Source organism: Jaculus jaculus, chromosome Y (assembly GCF_020740685.1).
Source record: "Jaculus jaculus isolate mJacJac1 chromosome Y, mJacJac1.mat.Y.cur, whole genome shotgun sequence".
Taxonomy (NCBI): domain Eukaryota; kingdom Metazoa; phylum Chordata; class Mammalia; order Rodentia; family Dipodidae; genus Jaculus; species Jaculus jaculus.
Window position 1 is genome coordinate 9,942,967 of NC_059126.1, and position 15,475 is coordinate 9,958,441.

A 15,475-nucleotide genomic window follows, 5' to 3' on the forward strand; every position below is an offset into this window, starting at 1 on the left:
CATAAAAGACCCTAAAAACTTTACCAGCAAACTGTTAGAACTGATAAACAGTTTTAGCAATGCAGCAGGATAGAAAATAAATACATAGAAATCAGTAGCTTTCCTATGTACTAACAACAAACATGCATAGAATGAAATCAGGGACTTTCTTCCATTCATAATTGCCTCAAAAAATAAGTAAATAAAGCACTTTGGAGTAACCTTAACTAAGGAAATGCAAGAGCTCTACAATGAGAACTTTAAAGCATTCAAGCAAGAAATTGCAGAAGACACAAGGAAATGGAATGATATTCCATGTTCTTAGATTGGAAGAATCAGTAGTGTTAAAATGTCAATTTAATCAAAATCAATCTACATGTTTAATGCAATCCCCATTAAAATTTCAATGGCATTCTTCACAGGAATAGAAAAAAAAATCCTCAATTTTATTTGGAAGCAGAAAAATACTCAAATAGCCAAAACAATTTTGAGTAACAAAATAAGTCTGATGATATCACCATACCCAATTTTAAGCTATATTACAAAGCCCTAGTAACAAAACCACAATGACATTGGCACAAAGATATACATGGTTATCAATGGAACAGAATTTAAGACCTAGATGTTAATCCAAGCATCTACAGCTAGTTGATTTTTGACAAAATGCCAAAAGTATTCATTAGAGAAAATACAGCCTCTTAAACAAATGATGCTGGTAAAACTGGATATCTATACGTAGAAACTTGAAAATAGGTACTTATCTTTCTCCATGCAAAAGAATCAAATCCAGTGGATCATGGACCTTAGTATCAGACCTCAAACTCTGAAATTGCTAGAGTAAAAGGTAGGGAAAACCCTTCAACATATTGGCATAGGTAATGACTTTCTGAATATAACCCTGAATATAATTGCTCAGCAAATAAAACCACTAATCAACCAGTGATATCTCATGAAACTAAAAAGATTTTGTATGGCAAAGGACAGTGTGAACAAAGCAAAGAGACAACCTACAGAATGGGAGAAAATCTTTGCCAATTACACTTCTGACAGATTTATATCCAGAATATACAAATAACACATAAAACAGAACAATTATAAATCAAACAACCCAATCAAAAAATGAGCAATGGAACTAAATATAGAGTTCTCACTGGAAGAAATACAGATGGTATATAAACATCTCAAAACGTGTTCTACATCCTTAGCCATCAGGAAAATGCAAATTAAAACTACCTTGAGGTTCCATCTCTCTCCAGTCAGAATGGGTACTATCAAGAAAACAAATGACAATACATGTTGGCTAGGATGTAGTGAAAGGGAAACCCTTTTGAACTGTTGGTGGGAATGTAATTTGGTACAGCCATTGTGGAAATCAGTGTGGAGGTTCTTGAGACAGCTAAAAATAGATTTGCCATAGGATCCATCTATAGCATTCTTATGCATATATCCTAATGACTCTTCTCACTACCTTAGAGATACTTGCACAACCTTGCAGCAATATTCACAATAGCTAGGAAATCGAATGAGCCTAGAAGTCCATCCACAGATGAATGGATAATAAAGATGTGGTACATCTACACAATGGAATTCTATTCAGCTGTAAAGAAAAATGAAATGTGCAGGGAAATGGGTGGAACTGCAAAGGATTATACTAAGTGAGGTAACCAGGGACAGAAAGCCAAACATTGCATGTTCTCTGTTATATGTGGGTCCTAGCTACAAATGTATAAACTTGTGTGTGATCTGGAACCAAAAATCCATACCAGTGACCCATAATCTAGAAAAAAAGGTTATAAGGGAGGGAGGGAGGAGAGGAAGGGCTAAAGAGGGTGGTAATGTATATACATAAGTAGAATAACAGGGAGGGGAAAGTCCTAATCAAGATCAGGGGAAAAGATTGTACAAAAGAAGGGCAGGGGAGGAGAGTCAATCAAAATTCAAGATATTCTGAATGAGACATAAATAATCTTAAATAATGGCACATCCAGAAGCCTTAGTTATTTGAAAATTTTCAGTGCATGGGATGGTATGCCTTCCAGTGAGTCATTGGCTGTGGATGTCCCTGTTGCCTCCAAAACTACAAGCTATTTCCAAGACCCTTGGTTCCCCATGATTAAGGCATGGTATGACCCTATTGCTGAAGACTTCAGATGCCTGAGAGGCAAAGTCACTGAGAAATCAAGTTGATGCTGACTAGAAAACCTTCTTCCTATAGCCCTGCCAACTGAAAGCTGGAAAAGGTGGGCAGTACTATGGGAGACAGACATCATCAAGAGTGAAAACAGTGGACACTGGAAACTTCAAGTTTGGCCAGACAAGCCAAATGACTGAATGATTGCAATAGTGGCATGTCTGCTCTGAAGAAAACCAGCTGCTCCCTAATTGGATTGAAGACCCACTCTATGGGAGGGAATATGTGCCTGGTACTGAAAACCTAATTAAAAGTCTATGGCAGGAGAGGTCATGAGCCATAGGTGTATAAAGCCTGCTCTTGTCTGCATAAGTGCATATATTATTTTCACCAAATTGCTCTGAAAACATTACACTTAATGTTCATACTCATATATTAATGCTACTCTCCCTTGCGGTTAGAGAAGCTTCTCTTTTTAGATGGTGATGACCACTGACATGACTCAAAAGGCAACATAGTACTGAGAATGAGGGTTGGAGGAGTGACCAACACTAAAACATTTCACACCCACCAAGGATCAGGGCTCATTGTGGAAGAAGTGACAGACAGAATGTAAGAACCAAAGGAAGGGTACCACTACTTAATTGTCAAGGCAGAATTTGACCTCAATACCTAAGACCTCACAGTGTCTAGCAATACCCACACAAAACCCTAATAATAGGAGAAAAAGATTATGGCATCAAATTAAAAGACAAACTAGTGGAGAGAGAGGGGATATGACCAAGAGCAGAATTATGAAGGAGAAAATGTGGGAGGGGAGGGAAATACCATGGTTTGTTGTTTATATGTATAGAAGTTGTCAATAAAAATATGTATATATTTTACAAACCTTTATATTATTTATTTACTTACTTATTTTCAAGGAGTGAAAGAAAAAAAAATGAACAAGATTACACAGGCCAGGGCCTGTAGACCCTGTAAAAAATCTCCAGATGCCATTGTCATGTTGTATATCTGGCTTTACATGGGTAATGTGGAATGAATTGAACTCTGGCCATCAGGATTTGCAGGCAAGCACCTTTAGCCACTGAACCATCTCTCAAGTCTCTAGCAGTCTACTTTAGATGCAGTATACATAGTGGCTTTTTAAATATGTATATCAAAACACATGATTTCTCTATTCAAAATAAATCCCACAACTGTGAGCTCAGATGGAAAGTGAAGGTCTTGGAACTGGAGACATGACTTAGCAGTTAAAATGCCTTAACTCACTCATTCAGAGACACAAGCTAACAGGATGGATCAAAAAATTAGACCACTCAATCAGTTGTCTTCAAGAAACCCATTTCACCACTAAAGACAGAAACCTCCTCAGGGTGAAAGGGTGGAAAAAACTATTCCAAGCAAATGGGAATAAGAAACAAGCAGATGTAGCTATATTAATATCAGATAAAATGGACTCAAACCAAAAATAAACAAAAAGACAAAGAAAGCCACTTCCTACTTGTCAAGGGAATGATCCACCAAGAGGATATTATAATCATAAATCTGTATGCACCAAACACAGGGGCACCACAGTTCATAAACCAAAACCTACTTGACGATAAAACAGAAATAACCACCAATACCATCATAGTTGGGGACTTCAATATACCATTATCAGTAATAGACAGATCATCCAAACAGAAACTCAACAGGGAAGTAAGAGACCTCAACAAAACCATAGATCACTTAGACCTAATGGACATCTACAGAACATTCCAACAGACTACACATTCTTCTCAGCAGCCCAAGGAACATTGTCTAAAATAGACTATATACTGGGTCACAAAGCCTGCCTCCATATATTTTGGAAAAATTGACATAATTCTCTGCATTATATCAGATCACAATGCTATATTGCTAGAGAGAGAGACAGAGAGAGAGGGAGAGAGAGACACACACATAGAGAGAGGAAAGAATGGGCACCTGAGGACCTCTAGCCATCACAAATGAACTCCAGAAGCATGTGCTGCCTTTTTCATCTGGATTTACATGGGTACTGGGGCATCAAACCTGATTTGTAAGCTGTATAAGAAAGTGCCTTTAACGCTGTACTCTCTCTCCAGTCCAGGGATTTCTATTTTATTTTCCTACCATAAGTATTCTGAAGCTGGGACCATGGGTAAGGCAGCTGCTTGAGTGATTCCCTTCTTGCCCTCCCCCTACCCCCCACCTCTGTGCCCTCCCACTGGCAATCTATTAGAGATTTCTCTTCCCTAAAAGACCCAGTAAACTCTTAATGCCTTGCCTTTTTTTCCCAGGGCTGTGTGGCGCAGTTAGGCAGTTGCCATCTTGGCCAGAAGTGGTATCTCTCTCGAGTAGATAAAACAACAAAAATAAATAAATAAAATAATATAGAAACTCCTGTGAGGTCCAGTAGGACACATTCATAATTCCATCACCTAGGAGAGCGGCCAGGAGTTCGAGGTCATCTTTAGCTTCATAGTGAGGTTGTGGCTGGCCTGGGCTGCAGGAGACACCTGAATGAACAAAAAAGTTCATTCTTCTCTATATTTTGATTCTGTCTTACCTTCATGCTAGGCTTTCATTTTTTTAAAATTTTTTATTTATTTATTTGAGAGCGACAGACACAGAGAGAAAGACAGATAGAGGGAGAGAGAGAGAATGGGCGTGCCAGGGCTTCCAGCCTCTGCAAACGAACTCCAGACGCGTGTGCCCCCTTGTGCATCTGGCTAACGTGGGACCTGGGGAACTGAGCCTTGAACCAGGGTCCTTAGGCTTCACAGGCAAGCGCTTAACCACTAAGCCATCTCTCCAGCCCTAGGCTTTCATTTTTAAGCATACCAGTATATGCTTCACTTGGTTTTGGATTTTAATGCAAACTTTATGAGGGCAGACATGTTGCTTTCTGATAGTTCCTCTGCACTAAGGCAATATCTGACCTAATCAGTATCAAATAAGTGTTGGTGGCATTAATTGGACAGAATGAAAAAGAGAGTGCTATATGGGAGGGCTGCCTTATGACAAAACACAAGGGAATCTTGGCTTTGGAGCCCACCTAAAGGAAGTGTCTTGGAACTCTGGAGCATGTGATCTGCATAATACCATGTGGTGACCCTACCAATTGTGGAATTATTTTATTTAAGTATATTTAATTCTGGGCTGGAGAGATGGATTAGTAGTTAAGGCACTTGCCTGTAAATCCTAAAGGCTGGACTTCAATTCCCCAGGACCCACAAAGAGACAGATGCACAAGATGGTGAAAGTGTCACATGCATCTGGAGTTTGTTTGCAGTGGCTAGCAGCTCTGGAATGTGCATTCTCTCTATCTGCCTCTTTTTTTCTCAAATAAATAAGTAAATAAATGAAGATGAGATAATTTAAAAAGTTAAAAATAATAATATAAAGAGACATAAAGAAAAATCATTGCAAATCTCTCTCCACTGCTATTTGTTGAACATCACTCTAGGGCCTTGTCTGTTGGTCTGCAAGGCCATGAACATTCATTTTCATATGTAGCCTCAAAGGACCCATAATATACTAAGAAGGGCCTTTCCCTCCAATAGTATATTACAATGAACTCAGCATGCCAATAAATATAAATACATATCTCTTTAAACCACTCTTCAAATTAAGGCCCCTAAATCCAATCTCAGCTGGTGGTCATTCATAAATGAGAATTTTGTTAGAGGTCAGCCTTATCCCTTCCCTTCCACATTTTCTTCAGCTGCTTTTATACTACTATATAATCCACAAATCTATATTTACTATTGGTCTTTCACAGAAAATTTTAGCTACTAACTGTTTAGGGATGAGAATTAAATAGTATGAAAAGTTCCTATTTGAATTATTCCTCTATCAGTACATATTTAGCTTAATAACAATTTCTGTTGACAAGTACTTCATCTACTGTTACTTTCTGGTCACATGACCAGTAGAAGTCGACTCCAAATCTGGCACCAAGCTCTACATCAGAACATACCTAAATTAAAGTGTCCATAGAAGGGAAGCATGGCTCTCTATTTCTTTCTTTCTTTTTAAATTTTTTATTAATTACTTTTGTATTCAGTGAATTGTCAGTTTGGTACTGTTATTAGGATCATCTGTGATCTATTCCCTTCCCTTAACCCCTCCTTGTTGAGGTATATGGGTCATGCATTCTGGAGTTAGTCCACAGTTATGGGTAGGATAAATGTCTCTGCATATCATGACCCAACATGTGGCTCTGATATTCTTTCCACCCATTCTTATGTGAAATTTCCCTGAGCCATGTTGAGTTTATTTGTGATCTCATTTAGTGATGAGGTGTTGGGGGCCTCTGGGTCTCTGGAGCTCTGACTTGGTAGGAGTAGATTTTTTTTTTTTTTTTCTGTGTTGATCTCCTTCACCCTTATGCTGGTACCAAGTTCACCGAGAAAACAGAATCCTTGCTTGTTTCACCAATTGTTCTTAGTTTAAGGTGGGCCCTTTTGAGGTATGATGGAGTAGCTCTTTCCTTAGGATCTACATTTATCTGAAAAAGAGAAGCAGATTCTCCAACGGAGAGTAAGTTAGCACCAGACAAATGAGAAAACCCTTACCTTTTTTTTTTTTTAAATATAGAGAATTTAATAGGTGTAGGCCCTCTTGTAGCTCACAATTGATGGTAGCTTGATAATGAATAGCAGGCTTATGTTTGGATATGGTTCTGACTTGTTTCCCCATTCCAGCTATGGGTCACTTACCACTGATGGGATAAGTAGGCTGAATCAGGAGGAGTTGGTTTCCCACCATGGCTGTGTGCCATTATTGCACTTGTGTGGGTATCACAACACGTTATTTGTTGCTAAGTAGGTTAGTCCATGAGTTGCTTGGACAGATATTGGTCAATTTCCCCCAGTCACCCATGTAGCACCTCCTGGAACTGGACACACTGACTGTCTGGGAACAGCTTCCAGCCATGCCATTCCATTTTAGCTGTCAACCATATAAGGTGTCTTCAGCAAGAGGAACTTACCACTAACCTTTGGTGGGTCATCAAGTACTCTGACAGAAATCTGTGTTTCTTTTAGGAAAGCTTGTAGTTCTCTCTGGTCAACAGGTCATTGTGGATGATAGCCACATGCTGGTACTGGGAGTCACAGGCCAGTACACACTCAGAAAAGGAAGAAAAAGATAACTAATATATAAGAGTTAGAAAGGAGAGTGAATGAGTGAGAGAGATGGGGTGGGTGAGGGAGGGAGAGAAGCTGTAGTAGATTAAGGTCATTATTCATCATGCCCTGTCCAATCTTTTGTGGCTCAGTTGTTCCCATTAAGGGCCTGGTGAAGGTTCAGCCATTTGGTCTGCCTTTTAGGATGTAGAATTTTATGGCATTGTTGTCATTTAGGTGTTCATTTGTGTTTCCCACAATGTCCCTTACCCTTTCCTCCAACCCTTCCCATCCTATTGTGTAGTCCACAAGAAGATTGCTGGGTATGTAAGGCATCTTGGGTAGTTTCAGGTTATGTGCTGTAGATGAGTGAGACTATGCAGTGATTTGTTTTCTGTGATTGGGTAAGTTCACTGAGAATGATCTGTTCCAGGTTCAACCATTTTCCCCCAAAGTTCATTGTGTCATTTTTTCTTACTGCTGTATAGATTTCCATTGTGTAGATATACCACATCTTAGTTATTCATTCTTCTAGTGATGGACACATGAGTTGATTCCAGCTCTTAACTATTATGAACTGAGCCACTACAAACATGGTTGAGTAAATCTCTCTGGCCTGTGGTTTGAAGAATTTAGGGTAGATGCCCAGGAAGGGGATAACTGAGCCTGTTGGTATCTCTATAGTCAGCTTTTTCAGGAGTCTCCATTTTGCATTCCAAATAGGTTGTACCATCAACAGTGGATGAGTGTTCCTACTTCTCCACAGCCTCGCCAGCATTTATTTTCATTTGATATGTTGATGTTTGGTATCCTTATTGGGGGTAAAGTGGAATCTCATAGTTGTTTTAATTTGCATTTCCCTGATGATTAGGGGTATTGAACATTTTCTTAAGTGTTTGTTTGTCATTTGTATTTCTATCTCTGAGAACTGCCTGTTCAGCTCTTTGCCCTATTTTGTGAGTGGGGTGTTTGACTTCTTACTGTTTAGATTTTTGAGTTCTTTGTAGATTCTAGAGATTAGGCATCTATCAGTTGGATATCCAGCAAGTATTTTCTCCCATTCTGTGAATAATCTATTGGCTTTGCTTATTGTATGCTTGTCTGCAAAGAAACTCTTCAGCTTCATGTGGTCCCATTGGTTGAGGACTGTTTAAGATTGGGAGCTACTGGGTGTTTTGTTCAGAAAATCTTTTTCCATTCCTACATCATAGAAAGTACTTCCTAAATTTTCTTCCAGTACTAGTCAAGTTTATTGTCTTACATTGAGGTCTCTGATCCATTTGGACTTGATTGTAGAACATGACAAAATATGTGGATCAAGATTCAATTTCCTGTATATGGTTATCCAGTTTGTCCAGCTCCATCTTTGAAGATGCTGCCTTTCTTCCAGCCTACATTCTTAGGGTCTTTGTCAAATATCAAGTAGCAATAGATGCTTGACCCAAAGTCTGGATCCTCAAGTGTATTACATTGGTTTATACTCGTGTTTTTATGCCAGTACGAAGCTGTTTTTATTACTATGGCTTTGTAATATAGCTTTAGATTAGGTATGATGCCACCAGAGGTTTTGCTTTTGCTGAGGATATGTTTGGATATGTGAGGCCTTCTGCCTTTCCATACATAATTTGAGATCATTTTTTCTGTTTCTCTGAAGAACACTGTAGGGATCTTGATTGGAATTGCATTAAATCTATGTATTGCCTTTGGTAGGATTACCATCTTTGCAATGTTAATTCTGCCTATCCAGGAGCATAGGAGGTCTTTTCATTTTCTCAAGTCCTCCTCAGTTTCTTTTTTGAATGTTTTTATGTTTTCATTGTAGAAAATTTTCACTTTCTTGGTTAACGTTATTGTATGGCATTTTATTTTATTTTATTTTATTGTTGCTATTGAAAATGGGACAATGTCCCTTATTTCTTTCTCTGTATCTTTGTCATTTGCATATAAAAAGGATGCTGATTTTTGTGTATTGATTTTTTTTTATCCAGCTACTTTGGTATTGGATTAATCACCTTCAAGAGTTTTAGGATGGAGTCTCTCAGATCACTTACATATATAATCATGTCCTCAGCAAATAGAGCTAACTTAACTTCTTCCTTTCCAAATTGTATCATTTTTATTTCCTTCTCCTTTCTTATTGCTTCAGCTAGGACTTACAGTACTATAGTGGCAACTCTGTCTTGTTCCTTAATGGGAATTCCTCCAGTCTCTCTATTAAGTATTATTTGGGCCTTAGGAGTTTTGTACATTGACTTTATTATGTTAAGGTAAGAACCTACCATGCCAATTCTCTCCAGTGTTTTGATCATGAAGCGAAGTTGTTTCTTGTCAAAGTTCTTTTCTGCATCTGTCAAAATGATCATGCAGTTTTTGTGTTTAGCCTTGTTTATGTATTTCCATATGTTGAACCACACCTGTGACCCTGGGATAAATCTCACTTGGTCAAGGTGGATAATACTTTTGATGTGCTGTTGGATTCAGTTTGTGAGGATTTTGTTCAGGATCTTTGCATCTAAGTTCATCAGGGAAATGGGCTGGTAGTTTTCTTTTCTTGTGGCATCTCTACCTGGTTTTGGAATTAGGGTGATACTAGCTTCTTAAAAGGAGTTGGGTAGCTTTCCCTGTTCTCCAATTGTATTGCACAGTTTGAGAAAGATCAGTTTGAGTTCTTCCATGAAGATTTGATAGAATTCAGCTGAGAAGACACCTGGTTCTGGACTCTTCTTTTCAGGGAAGTTTTTTTTTTTTTATTACTTTTTCAATCTCCATGAGTGTGATACATTCATTGAGGAGATTAAGCTGCCCTGAGTTTTGCATTGGCAGGTGGTATGCATCCAGCAATTTATCCATCTCCTCCACATTTCCCAGTTTTGTGGAGTAGAGTGTTTTAAAATAAGTCCTGATGATTCTCCCAATTTTACTTATGTGTGTTGTGATCTCTCCTTTTTCATTTTGAATTTTGTTAATTTGAAGCATCTCTGTCTTTTGCTTGATCAAATTGGCTAGGGTTTTTCAATTGGTTTATTTTTTCAAAGAACCAGCTCTTTGTTTTGTCAATTGTCTTAAGTGTTTTCTTAGTTTCCAATTCATTAATTTCTGCTCTGATTTTAATTATTTCTTTCCTCCTGGAGCTCTTTAGGTTATATTTTTCTTGTTTTTCCAGTGCCTTTAGGTGGATAATTAGGTTATTGATTTGGGATCTCTGTCTTTTTTATGAAGGCATTGAGTGCTATGAATTTTCCCCCTGAGGACTACCTTCATTGTGTGCCATAAGTTTTGGTACCATGTGTTCTCATTGTCATCCAATTCGAGAAATTTTAAATTTTCTTTTCTTAAAATATTTTGTTTTTATTTATTTACTTGAGAGGGAGAGGGAGAAGGAGAGAAACAGACAATAGGCATGCCAGGGCCTCCAGATGCTGGAAATGAACTCCAGACATGTGCAACACCTGATGCTTCTGAGTTACATGGTTCCTGAGGAACTGAACCTGGGTGCTTTGGCTTTCAGGCAAGTGCCTTAACTGCTAAGTCATCTCTTAAATCCAATAAAATATCTTTTAAAATTGTACATATGATGAGTTTGTTTGTAACTGCAAGAGGTCTTGGTCCATTCCACCTCCCTCTCATTTCCAGATAATGAAAAATATTTGTTAAATTTTTTTCTCAATTTTTATTAACATTTTCCATGATTAATGGAAATTAATGGTAATTAAAAATTAATGGTAATGCCCTTTGTCCCCTGACTTTCCCCTTTGAAATTCCATTCTCCATCATATCCACTCCCCATCTCAATCACCCTCTCTTTTATTTTGATGCCATGAACTTTTTATTTCATCCACTATTCAGTTATTGTTTAAAAGTGTGCTGTACAGTTTCCATGTGCCATTGGGTTTCTTGGTGGGTCTTTTGTTTTTAATTTCTAGCAATATAGCATTGTGATTTGATACAATGCAGGGAATTATGTTAATCTCCTTAAATATGTGGAGGCAGGTTTTGTGACCCAGTATATGATCTATTTTAGAGAATGTTCCATGGGCTGCTGAGAAGAATGTGAAGTCTGTGGATTTGGGATGGAATGTTCTGTAGATGTCCATTAGGTCTAGATGATCTATGGTTTTGTTGAGCGCTCTTACTTCCCTGTTGAGTTTCTGTTTGGATGATCTATTACTGATAATAGTGTATTGAAGTCCCCAGCGGTAATGGTGTTGGTGCTTATTTCTGTTTTACTGTCAAGTAGGTTTTGCTTTATGAACTGTGGTGCCCCTGTATTTGGTACATACAGATTTATGATTATAATATCCTCTTGATGGTTTGTTCCCTTGATAAGTAGGAAGTGGCTTTCTTTGTCATTTTTATTTTTGGTTTGAGGTCCATTTTATCCAATATTAATATAGCTACACCTGCTTATTTCTTATTTCTGTTTGCTTGGAGTATTGTTTTCCACCCTTTCACCATGAGGAGGTGTCTGTTTTTAGTGGTGAGATGGGTTTATTGAAGACAATAGATTGAGGCGTCTAACTTTTTTGATCCATCCTGTTAGCTTCTGTCTCTTGATGGGTGAATTAAAGCCATTAATATTTAGGGTAATGACTGAGATTTGATTTGATCCCTGCCATATTGTGATGGTATGTGTAGGTTGGTGTTTTAATGGCCTTTGAACATTTTTGCGCCTACTCTGAGTTTGGTTATTGTGATCTGCTTCATATAGGCATTTGAGTTTATTTGTTTCTTCTCTTTGGAGAATTTCCTAAAATATTCTCTGTAGTTTTGGTTTTGTGTTCATATAATTTTAAAGCTGAGTTTTGTCATGGAAAGTTTTTCTTTTTTCATATACTTTGAGGAATACTTCATCTGGGTTTAGTAATTGAGGTTGGAAGCCATATATTCTTAGACTTTGCAGTGTTTCATACCAGGCCCTTCTAGATTTCAGGGTTTCCATTGTGAAGTCTCAAGTAATTCTGATGGGGTTACCTTTGAAAGTAGTGTGGTGTTTTTCCCAAGTTGCTTTGCGGATTTACATTTTGGTGTCAATGTTTAGAGTCTTAATGATGATATGTCTTGGAGAGTTTCTCCTTTGGTCCAGTCTGTGTGGAGTTCTGTTGGCTTCTTGTATTTTGATGGTCCTTTCTTTTAAGGGACTGGGGAAATTTTCTTCAATTATTTTCTTAAATAAGTTCTCCATGCCTTTGGTCTGAATTTCTTCTCCTTCTGGTATTCCAGTGATCCTCATATTAGAAAGTTTAAGTGTATCCCACAATTCCCTCATTTCTGTTCACAGAAACGTCTGAAGTTACTAAAATTTTTGAACTCTTGAACTGTTTCTTCCATCTTGTCTTCCAGGCCAGAATTTCTATCTTCCACATGGCTGAATCTGTTCTTGAGAGTGTGTAGAGAGTTTTGGACTTGTTCAATTAGGTTTGCATTTTCTGCTACTTTTCTTTGTATAATTTCCATCCTTCTGTCAAGCTCCCTTTTCACATCATTTTATGATTTTCTTGATGCTTCTTGGAATTCATCCTTGAATATCTTTATGTCTTCATTTAGCATTGCCAGCTGATTTTTGAGGTCCTCTCTTTTTTCATTCTCCCTCATAGCGCTTAACTGTCTTTGAACCTTTTCCATTTTCTTTTCTATTAGGTCTACTCTAGTGATGGTATAATACACATGAATATCTGTTCTTTGTTTCTTTTCTGCAAGTTCTACCTGTAGCTTGGTAAGGGTTGCATTGCTCAAAGCTTCATTTTGGTGTTCTGATCCTAATGACTCTTCTTTGTTTTGATTAGAGGTGTTCCTAGTAGGTGATCTAAGTGGATTTGTAGGTGACTGGGTGATCTAACTGGATTTTCTTGAAATTGATTTTTCATATTTCTTTCACACTGTGGTCTGCACATCACTGTGTATGGTCATGTAGCTGGATGGATCAGCCTGCTCTCAAGCACAGTGGGAACCTGAAGAAGACCAAGGCAGTTGCCAAGCAGCCTGGGCTTTGTCTCTCACTTCCCAAAGCCTCAGGGCACAAAAGTCGCCTTATTTCTCACATGGTTATGTGCCAAATATGCCTATGTATGCACTAGGCGGGACACTGAGGCACCAAGCACTGAAGCAGCCCAAACTCTGGAGGGGGAATCCTAGCTCCAGAGTGGTCTGCCCTCCCCCACAACAGGACAATGCTGGACAGCAGCATGGCAGACAGGGACAATGGGATAGCACCTAAGGTGGCGCAAGCCGCAGACATAGTCTGACCTGGTGTGGAAGTTGTGATGGGCCTGGTCTCATGTGTGTATGTGCTACAGTTGGAGCAGTAAGTGATCAAGTGGTGGGCACAGCAGGCTAAGGTTCCACCAGCCAGGATCGATAGGCCAGAGATCTGCATGGCAGTGCCTCCTTTGGCATCCAAATTGGTCAAAGGAGACTGAGCTTCAATGGGCCAGCAGGCATAACTTGACCAAGGTCACTAATGGGCAGGGGTGGGCTACCCACCTGAGAGGGAATCAGCAATTCCCTGTTTTCCCCCCTCTGTGCCCTCCCACTGGCCATCTATTAGAGATTGCTTGTCCCTAAAAGACAAAGTGAACCCTTAATGTCTTGCCTTTCTTTCCTGGGGATCTGTGGATCTGGGGCACAGCTAGGTAGTCGCTATCTTGGTCCCTGACTATTTATTTCTATGATTTTGTATTTGTGTAGTATTTTCCTTGGTTGACTAAAGTAAAATGTCTTCCTCAAAATGTATGTATGTATGTATGAATGTGTATACATACATACATACATATATACATATATATGTACATGTATATACATACACACACACATATATATATTTACTTGGTAGGAGACAGAGAGAAAGGGGGATAGGTGGAGGGAGGGAGGGCAAAAGGGAGTCAAGGAGTCATGGAGAAAGACAAAGAATGGGCTAACCAGGGTCTCCATTCACTGCAAATGATCTACACATGTGTGAGTCACATTGTCCACCTGGATTTGCATAGGTTACCAGTAACTTGATCCTGGGTCTTTAGGTTTTGCAGGCAAGTACTTTAACATCTGAGCTCTCCAGAACCCAAATTACTTCCATTTTAAAGTTCAATTTCTCTCAGCCCAAGATCAGGTGTCATCTAGGCCAGTGTTCATGGCCTGCAGAGGGCCAGAATCTCAAGATTTAGTGGTGAGTGGAGACGAGTAGAGAAGAAAAACATATCTAAGTAGCTGGGAGCTGAAATTGGATGCTTCAGCCTTGTTCTTAGACATGCCCCCCAGGACTTGATATTTTTATTCTGGGCATGGAGAGCCAACAGTATACCACAAACATAGTTTTTCCTATTACCTATGCACCTATGCCTTTTGTCTCATCAAATCACCTGAAATGTTTAAGAGAGAATTTTACCCAATTTCTAAGCATCATTTTTTTCTTGGTGGAATGAATTCAAATTAAACTGACAACATATCAAATGATATGTGGCAATAACTGCTATCAAGTAAAAATGGAGAGTCTGGGAAGATTGCTCAGTGGTGAAAGGCACTTGCTGGCACTATCTTGAAAAGCCTGCTGGTTGGGTTCAATTCCCAAGCCATCCATGTTAGTGTAGTACAAAAAGGGATATTAATGTCTGGTGTTCCTTTGCAGTGGTAAGAGACCATGGCGCACGTGCGCATGCACACACACACACACACACACACACACACACACACACGCACACACGCACACACACAGAAATAAATATATTTTTAATTTCTTTCTTCTTCACATAGGGTGGGTCTCACTCTTGCCCATGCTGACCTGGAATTCACCATGTACTGACAGGGTGGCCTCCAACTCACAGTGATCCTTTTATGTCTGCCTCCCTATGCTGGGATTAAAGGTATGAGACAATATGACAAGTATGTAAGTAAATAGTTCAAAATAAATGGAGATGGAGATCAAATTTTCTTGACAAAATTTACATTTGTAAATTCTGACCTTGGAGAAGTTCATATTTGAAAAACAAAGAGAAATCACTATGGTGGAAACTAAGGGGACATTAAACATTGTGTCTGAGGAAATTTCCAGAGATATTCATTTTGTTTGTTTTGATTCCTTATGACTGCCTTTTAAAGATTATGTTCCTGAAGGTAAATACCAGGCTATGTAAGAAGGGAATTCATAAACAAAGGTATCTATAATTATTTCAATATTTGAAATATTTTCTAGTCTCCCTCAGTAGATTTCACTTTGACACATTAGCATGACTGGAAGAAG